Here is an 8,606-nt window from a genome sequence, read left to right as displayed (position 1 = left end):
AAATGCTAAATCTTAAAGTTGACTTTAAAGGACTTCCTTTCCAAAACCTATTCTTTGTCCATTCCTCTTATTGTGTTGTGAACTTTTTGATGTTTGCTCTTGTGTGATAGGGATTCCATCTTGAGATAATAAAAAGGATCATTGTCATGAGTAGCCAAGTTAAGAGAGACAAGCCAAATGGAGATCCTAGGAGCTTGAATCTAAATTGTGTGATTACTTGTGTGTGCTAAGTCCAAAAGAAAGGAGCATATTGAATCATCTCTATGATTTCAAGAAGAGGAACTCCAAGGGTTTTATCTTTCCCTCTTATGTTTGTATGCTTTAGGACTAGCCCTTCTCTTCTTCTCTTCACTCTAACCCAAGCAAAAAATCTTTTATTTCAAACTTTGACATTGTTTCAAATTAGAAACCTAGGCCTTATGCCTTTGACTTTTTCAAACTCTGTTCATCAATACTCATTGTGAATAAATCTTAATCCAACATTGACCTCCTTTTGTAAATAAACCTAACTTGTAATTATAACTCACATCAAGTTGATTTTGGGGTTCCAATGGCCACCTTTGTTAAACCTTTTCATAAACATTAGTCATAGCTTTGAGTTATCATAGTGGTTGATGTAAACCTCACCTCATTCTTAGTGATTGGATTATAAGCCTTCCATACTTATTATAGGGTTAACCCCTCACTAGTATGTTGAAGCCCTCCTCACATGGTGGATTGTTGGTTTAGGTTGAGTTTTCTCCCTTTGATAACAAAAGACCTTAAGGATTTTGATCAAATCAATTCACCAATCTTTGTGATTTTTACCCTGAACTACGAGGTTTTGATCCTACCTTTGTGATGGTACGTAGGCAATGGGTTCATCCATTCAAACAACAAAATTGTAAATATAATTTATTCTTTTCTCATCCCCCCAATCTTTTGCACATATTTTCACAAATACCATCCTACAACACATATTTCCAAAAAGAGGTTCCCTTAGAGTACTAAGGATCTTTTGGGTGCGTAAAACCTTCCCATTTCATAACCAACCCCCTTACCTAGATCTCTGACGTTTTTATTAGTTTTTTATTTGATAAAACTTCTTACTTGGCTTTTGTTCGCTTTTTAGCCTTTCCTTTGGACAAATAAAAGTGCGGTGGCGACTCTAATTGTATATTTACTTTTGGTTTAGTCAATAAACCTAAAGGTAACGAAAACTACGCTACAGTTAGGCATTACTTCCTCTAATTTGGGGTCCGAGAAGCTAAGAACCGTAGAAAATTTAATCTAACTTGGCCTATTTAGGATTTAGTGCGGAGACTGTTCAGGTGTAGATTTGATAACAGTTGTTACACGATACTGCACTCAGACGAGTTTCTCTTGAGAATATTATGGGTTGATGAGTCAGGCATCCTAACCTATAATATCCGATAGATGGAATTAACACTCTGGGAACTTTTTAGAACATGATCTACAAGTTTTTATCCTTAGTACACTCCTTTGGGATGGTTCTTAACCTGACTCCATGCTCGTGACTCACAATAAACCCTTGATTCTTGGTTGATCCAATCAAAACATTGCATTTCATGCATCATTTGCATAACAGGTTTTTCTTCCGCCAGATGTTTTATTGATTATTCTTTTGTGCTTCAGCCAAGTTGACTCACTGATACAACACTCACACCAATCAACCGAGAAGGAAAATTTGGAACGACAGAACCGAGAGTTAAAGGACGAAATTGCTCGTTTGACTACCATGATGGAGTCTGTACTAGCTGCTCAGAGTTAGTCTTCTCCAACGCCTGCAACTCCTCCTCCTCAGAGGACTGTCATTTCCAAGGTTGTTACTTCAACTGGGCCTGTCACTCAGTTTCCTCCTACTATGCCTGCCAGATTCCCGTGGGGAATGCCACCGAACTTTGTGCCTGAAGGGTTTGCGCCTACTTTTGCTTCCATGTCGGCATCTAGCCCAGTCATGCATGTTCTGCATCCAGTTGTTCACAATTTGTCTCGTGTTGAGGCCACTATCTAGCATTCTGAGCCGTTTGAGGGTCCAGATGTTTATGAGAAGATGGATGAGATGAAAGACCAATTACTTGAGCTGCGAAAGGAGTTGAAGACCTTGAGGGTAAAAGATTTGTTTTGTAAGAGTGTTATTGAACTCTCCTTGGTACCAAACATAAATAGTATAACGAAAATACTTGTCCACTTAGCCATCTCGTCATGTATGCCAGGAAAATGTCAATACAAACTGATAATGATTCGTTATTGATTCACTATTTCCAAGACCCTGAGTTCGTTTTATTATGAACGTATGATTGCTAGGGCCCCCAATGATTTTACCGAAATGTTAAACATGGGGATGGGGTTAGAGGAGGGTGTCCGAGTGGGGCGGTTGTCTAAGGAAGAGGTATCATCAAGCAAGAAGTATGGCAGCGGGTTCTCTAAAAAGAAGGAAGGCCAAACCAATGCAATATCAGTTGGGAGGCAGAGGAGGCTTCATGTTAGAAGAAGTCAGCAACCACGTTAACATTATCATCAAGTATCATCCGTTATTCCAGTATTTTCCAACAATTAATCAATGCCAGTTCAACAACAACGTCAACAACAACCACAACAAAGAACAAACAACTACAACAATAACCCAAACAATCAACAATAACAACAGAATTTTGAGAGGAAGAATGTCTCTTTCAACCCTATTCCTATGACGTGTGCCAAATTATATCCATCTTTGGTTCTCAAGAACCTTCTCCAACCAAGAAATATGCTGCAAATCCCATAACCACTTCCATGATGGTATAAGCCAGAACTATATTGTGCCTTTCATCAAGGAGCTCCCGGCCATGACATTGAAAACTGCTACACGTTGAAGTACTAGGTCCATAAGCTAATGAAAAGCGGGATGGTGTCCTTTGAGGACCGCGCGCCTAATGTCAAACCAAACCCATTGCCTAGTCATGGTAATTCCTCTGTCAATATGGTACACATTGCCTGCTCATGGTAATTCCTCTATCAATATGGAAGATGGTTATCCAGGAAGTTTACGAGTGTTTGATGTGTGACGTATGTGTCGTTCCTTGGTAGATATGCATAAGACTCTGTATACTATTAGTGATTGTGAGCATGACCATGTCAGTTGTGTAATTTGTAGTGTAAACCCCTGTGGGTGTTCAGTTGCCAAGAGAGATATCCAGAAGTTAATGGATGAGAATGTAATCCAGATTCAATAGTCGAGGGATATAGATGATGTGAACGTGATAGTGTTAGTATTTAAGACCCATGAGCGGGTGGTAATCCAATTCGAAAGCAGTAGCAGTGACATTATTAACAGATCGGTATCGCCGTTGGTAATACGGTTAGCGGGCCCTGTCCCTTACGCATCCGATAGAGCTGTTTCGTACCACTATAACGCTACTATGTTGGAGAATGGTCAAGAGGTGTCATTTCTTACGACTAATTCCATTGTGAACATTGTTGATGTTACGAAGGTGACCCGTTGTGGTCGTACTTTTGGTCCTGTTTTCCTAAAAGATGTAGAGGATGTTGGTAAGAAGGTTGGTGTACCTACAGTAAATCCGGCTAGTGCTCCAAAGTGTCAGTCTGGTGAATCGAGCAATTTGAACCCTAACGATGATGATGAGGTACCACGTTTGATTAAGAAGATAGAATTTAATGTGGTGGAGCATCTGCTCCAAACTCCTTCTAAAATTTCAGTGTTGTCTTTGCTTATGAATTCTGAAGCGCACAAAGAAGCATTGCAAAAAGTATTGGAGCAAGCATATGTAAAGCATGATGGAATAGTATATCAGTTTGACCATATCGTGGCGAACATCACTTCCTATAAGAACTTGAGCTTTTGTGATGAAGAACTTCCCGAGGAAGGTAGAAATCACAAACTAGCATTACATATATCAACTTTGAATGTACTCCCTAAATCAACTTTGTCCAGATTATCATATCAAGGATCTCCGATGAGATACAGTGGCATGATCGTCAGAGCCTTTGATGGTTCTCACAAGACTGTTATTGAAGAGGTGGACCTTCCAGTAAAGATAGGTCCTAGTGATTTCCAAATTACTTTCCAAGTAATGGATATCCACCCGGCCTATAGCTGCTTGTTGGGAAGGCCATGGATACATGAGGCAGGGGCTGTTACGTCCACTTTGCATCAAAAACTGAAATTTGTGAAGAATGGTAAGCTCGTCATTGTGGGTGGAGAAAAAGCGCTATTAGTGAGTCATTTGTCGTCCTTCTCATATGTGGAAGCTAAGGATGAGATTGGAACTCCATTCTAAGCTCTATCTTTTGCTGAAGAGAAGAGAGTTGGGGCACCTATCTCCTCTTTTAAAGATGCTCAGAAGATTGTTGGAGATGGTAGTTCTGATCACTGGGATCGGATGGTAGAGGTCGTCGAGAACAAGAACCGAGTCGGTTTGGGATTCCAACAAGGATCATCCATGATCAAAGATGAGGATATGCACCCTAGTTTCTGTAGAAGAGGGTTCATTCATGGTAATGAACAACACTCAGCTGTAGTGATTGAGGGGGATGAAGATGAAGAGTGCACCAATTTTGTGACGCATGGAAAAGCTTGAAACTATTGGATCGTTGTTGATGTTCCTGTTATTCTTCATCGCTCTAAGTAATTGTTTTATTATCTTTGAAAATCCTTCTCCTATGCCTAAGGGAGAAGTGAACATTGTTGGGAATATTTCAAATTAATCATCAATAAAATACAATTCTATTCATCCACATCTATGATGTTTTATTTTTACTTTTTTCTTTTCTGAAAATGGTAATCACATAAAACATGATTAAATAAATAATAATTGTCCATCTGCATAATATTTGGTCACAATTCACATCTTTAAACTCAAAATATCAAATCATTATGCAGGTTGGTTTCTAAACCCATTTAATACAATGCTCCTACTCCTTCTCCAAACTCTGATTTCCCTGTGTTTGAGGCCGAGAAAGAAAGCGATGAAGAAGTGTCTGATGAATTGTCTCGTCTACTTGAGCACGATTAAAAATCCATTCAGCCATTTGAAGAGCAGATTGAGCTAGTCAACTTGGGTTCCGAAGTTGATGTGAAGGAGGTCAAGATTGGGTCTTAAATATGTCCAGAGGTTAATAAGGGGTTTATTGATCTTCTTCGAAAATATTCAGATGTGTTTTCTTGGTCCTATCAAGACATGCCTGGTTTGGATTCTAAGATTGTGGAGCATAGATTGCCGTTGAAGCTAGAATGCCCGCATGTCAAGCAAAAGTTGAGAAGAACTCATTCTGACATGGAAGTGAAAATCAAGGAAGAAGTGTAGAAGTAGATCGATGCTGGTTTCCTTGTTACTACTGAGTATCCACAGTTGGTGGCCAACATTGTGCCTTTTCTGAAGAAGGATGGAAATGCTCGTATGTGTGTCGATTATAGAGTTTTGTCAAAGGTAATCAGAAGGATGATTTCCCTCTGCCACACATTGACATGTTGGTAGACAATACGGCTAAATTCAAAGTCTTTTCTTTTATGGACGTATTTTTCGGATATAATCAAATGAATATGGCACCAGAAGATATGGAGAAGACCACATTCTATTATAAAGTGAGGCCTTTCGGTTTAAAGAATGTTGGTGCGACACACCAGAGAGCAATGGGCACCCTTTTTCAGGATATGATGCATAAAGAGATTGAAGTCTATGTTGATGACATGATTGCTAAATCCAATGATAAAGAAGAGCATGTTGAGAATTTATTGAAGCTATTCCAGCGTTTGAGGAACTATAAACTCCGCTTGAATCCAAATAAGTGTACATTTGGTGTTCGTCTTGGAAAGTTGTTGGGCTTTATTGTCAGCGAGAAGGGTATTGAAATTGATCATGCCAAGGTCAAAGCAATACAAGAGATGCCTACGCCCAAAACTGAGAAGCAAGTCAAAGGTTTTCTCGGCCACTTGAATTTTATCTCAAGATTCATTTCGCATATGACGACCACATGTGCACCTATATTCAAGCTCCTTCGGAAAGATCAGTCTTATGATTGGATCGAAGATTGCCATAAAGCTTTTGACAATATCAAAGAGTATCTGCTTAAGCCTCTGATTCTCTCTCCGCCTGTGTATACGTGCGTTTTTGACGCCATGAGATTAGTATGCAAAATGCTCCCTTCGACGAACGACACCATAAGAGTTGTTCGACACTTCGACAAAATGATGGTTCGACATTTCGACAGGATAGTTGCAGATGGAAAGACGTCTTTGACGAACACGGATGATCCTATAATATTTCGAAAATTCGACAGAGTCTGGAGAGGGACGTCATTTTGACGTAAAGTGTAATTTCAAATTCAAAAGAGTTGTGACGTTTGGCAGAAGACGCCTGGAAGCATCTGGCGAAAGGAAGAGAGCCAAGTGTCACAATTTTAAGATTTGTTCGTTAGTAAGAGTAATTTTATTTGTATATAAATAGGATAGTTGTTATCAGAAAAAGGGTGTGAAAAATTACTTGTACAAAATTCCTGCAAATACTCAAAGTACCCGTGTGAGAGAAAAGAGTCATATTTGGAACATGTATGTGTAAACAAACACCAATTCTTTTGAAGTTTTATTTTATAAAGTTTAAAGTTCTTTACCAATTTCTCTTTACATCTACTAGTCAATTATCTTTCTGCATTTCTTCTTTCGACACTTTATGTTTTGTCAGTTATTTTCTGCCATTTATCTTATCTTGTCAAATTTACATCTATTTAAACGTTTCTAATCAACACTTTTCGACATAAAAAACTTTATAAAGCCAAATGAAAAGTACGAAAGCCATTCTAGAGATTCACAAAGTTATTTAGATTTGCACATGTCCTAGGATTTGTGTGGTTGATCCTACAAATAACCCAATTCTACAAGTTTTGGAAAACCAGAGGTTGTTCGCCAAAATTCACAGCGAACAAATTGGCACGCCCAGTGGGACGCACGCCCAGTGGGATGGTGCATAAATCTAAAACTTAGATAATCTTTAGTCAAGGTTTTTTCTTCGTTGTATGAGTCTAAGAAGCGGTAAATTAGTCGTATCTGATGTAGAAAGACCTAAAAGAACAAGAGTAAGAAAAATGGCGAGTCAGCCAAATAATCCAAATAATCCTAATCCAAGTGAAGCCTTCCTAGTATCCAACTCGATCCCTCCGACGGGAGGCAATGTAGGATCAATCCCTGTGTCAGAGGCTATGCCTTCGTCAACAGGGTCAATACCAGCGGTTTCAATATCGCAAAACGCGCCTAATTCGTCCGTTAGGGCGCAACAAATGCCTGTTGGGACACCCCCTCCTATGGGAAACACTTCTAGGCCTTTTTTGACAAATTTCACCATGCCTCTGCCTGGCAGGGAACAACCATTTGGAATGCCAACTTCGGTAATGGCAAATCTACATAGTTCCCCGGTAGTGTATTCTAATTCTATGGCCAATATGTCTTCACCTTTACAAGGGTCATGATATGGCGGAAACATGAGTAGACTAAATCAACAACCACTTTACGTGCAGCCGATAACAAATAATTCTGCGCAGGTAATTAGACAACAAATGGACGAGAGTAATCACGATATGGTCCAAATGTTGACGCAACAAATGGGAGCGGTGTTTAACCCTCTAATACAAAACACCACCCAAACAACCCAATTGTTGGCAGTACAGATGATGCGCATTGCTGAGTTTTTTGGGGTCCCTCAAATTCGACACAGAGAACAAGTGGTTCATAACCCAGCGGTAGCGGTCCAGGAAGAGCCTACGATAAACCAAATGCCTTTAGACAATCCTCAGACAAACGTTAGAAACCAAGAGGATGTAGTCGAACAGCCTCGTGTCGAAGTCCCTATTTCACAAGAACCTAGAAGGATAGTAATCCAGAGAGGCCAGGACGCGGATGCTGTGTTGCAACAGCGAATACGATATAATAACCCGCTTGTCGAAAATAATTTAGCGGCCATGGTCAAAATGATAATGGCACAAAATGGGATGAACATGGCATTAGAAAGGCCCAGTTACGCTTCCCCACTATCGGAATATATTCTGCAAGATGAACTGCCACCAAGGTGGAAAGTTCCTAAGTTCACAAATATCTCAGGAGACACTAGTGAGTCCATCATAGAACATGTGGCACGTTATCTGATCGAAGCGGGGGAAATAGCCCGTAATGAAAATTTGAAAATAAAATATTTCCCTAGTTCCTTGACGAAAAATGCGTTCACTTGGTTTACATCTTTGCCTGCAAACTCAGTGTATACATGGACCAAGTTAGAAAGATTGTTCCATGAACAATTTTACATGGGACAAACAAAAATAAGTCTGAAAGAATTAGCCAGTGTTAAGAGAAAACACTCAGAACCAATAGATGATTATTTAAATAGGTTCAGATTGCTAAAGGCTAGATGTTTCACTCCGGTGCCAGAACATGAGTTAGTCGAAATGGCCGCAGGGGGTCTAGATTATTCTATAAGAAAGAAACTAGATACCCAATATTTGAGGGATATGGCACAATTAGCAGATAGGGTGAGACAGGTCGAAAGGTTGAGGGATGAAAAATTCAGAGTGAATAAGAATAAAAAAGAAAGGGTGGCCTACGTAGGGGTTCGCCAAGATGA

Source organism: Lathyrus oleraceus, chromosome 3, assembly GCF_024323335.1.
Source record: "Lathyrus oleraceus cultivar Zhongwan6 chromosome 3, CAAS_Psat_ZW6_1.0, whole genome shotgun sequence".
In the NCBI taxonomy this organism is placed as follows: Eukaryota; Viridiplantae; Streptophyta; class Magnoliopsida; order Fabales; family Fabaceae; genus Lathyrus; species Lathyrus oleraceus.
The sequence above is the reverse complement of the archived record's forward strand: the minus strand, read 5'-3'. Positions refer to the sequence as shown.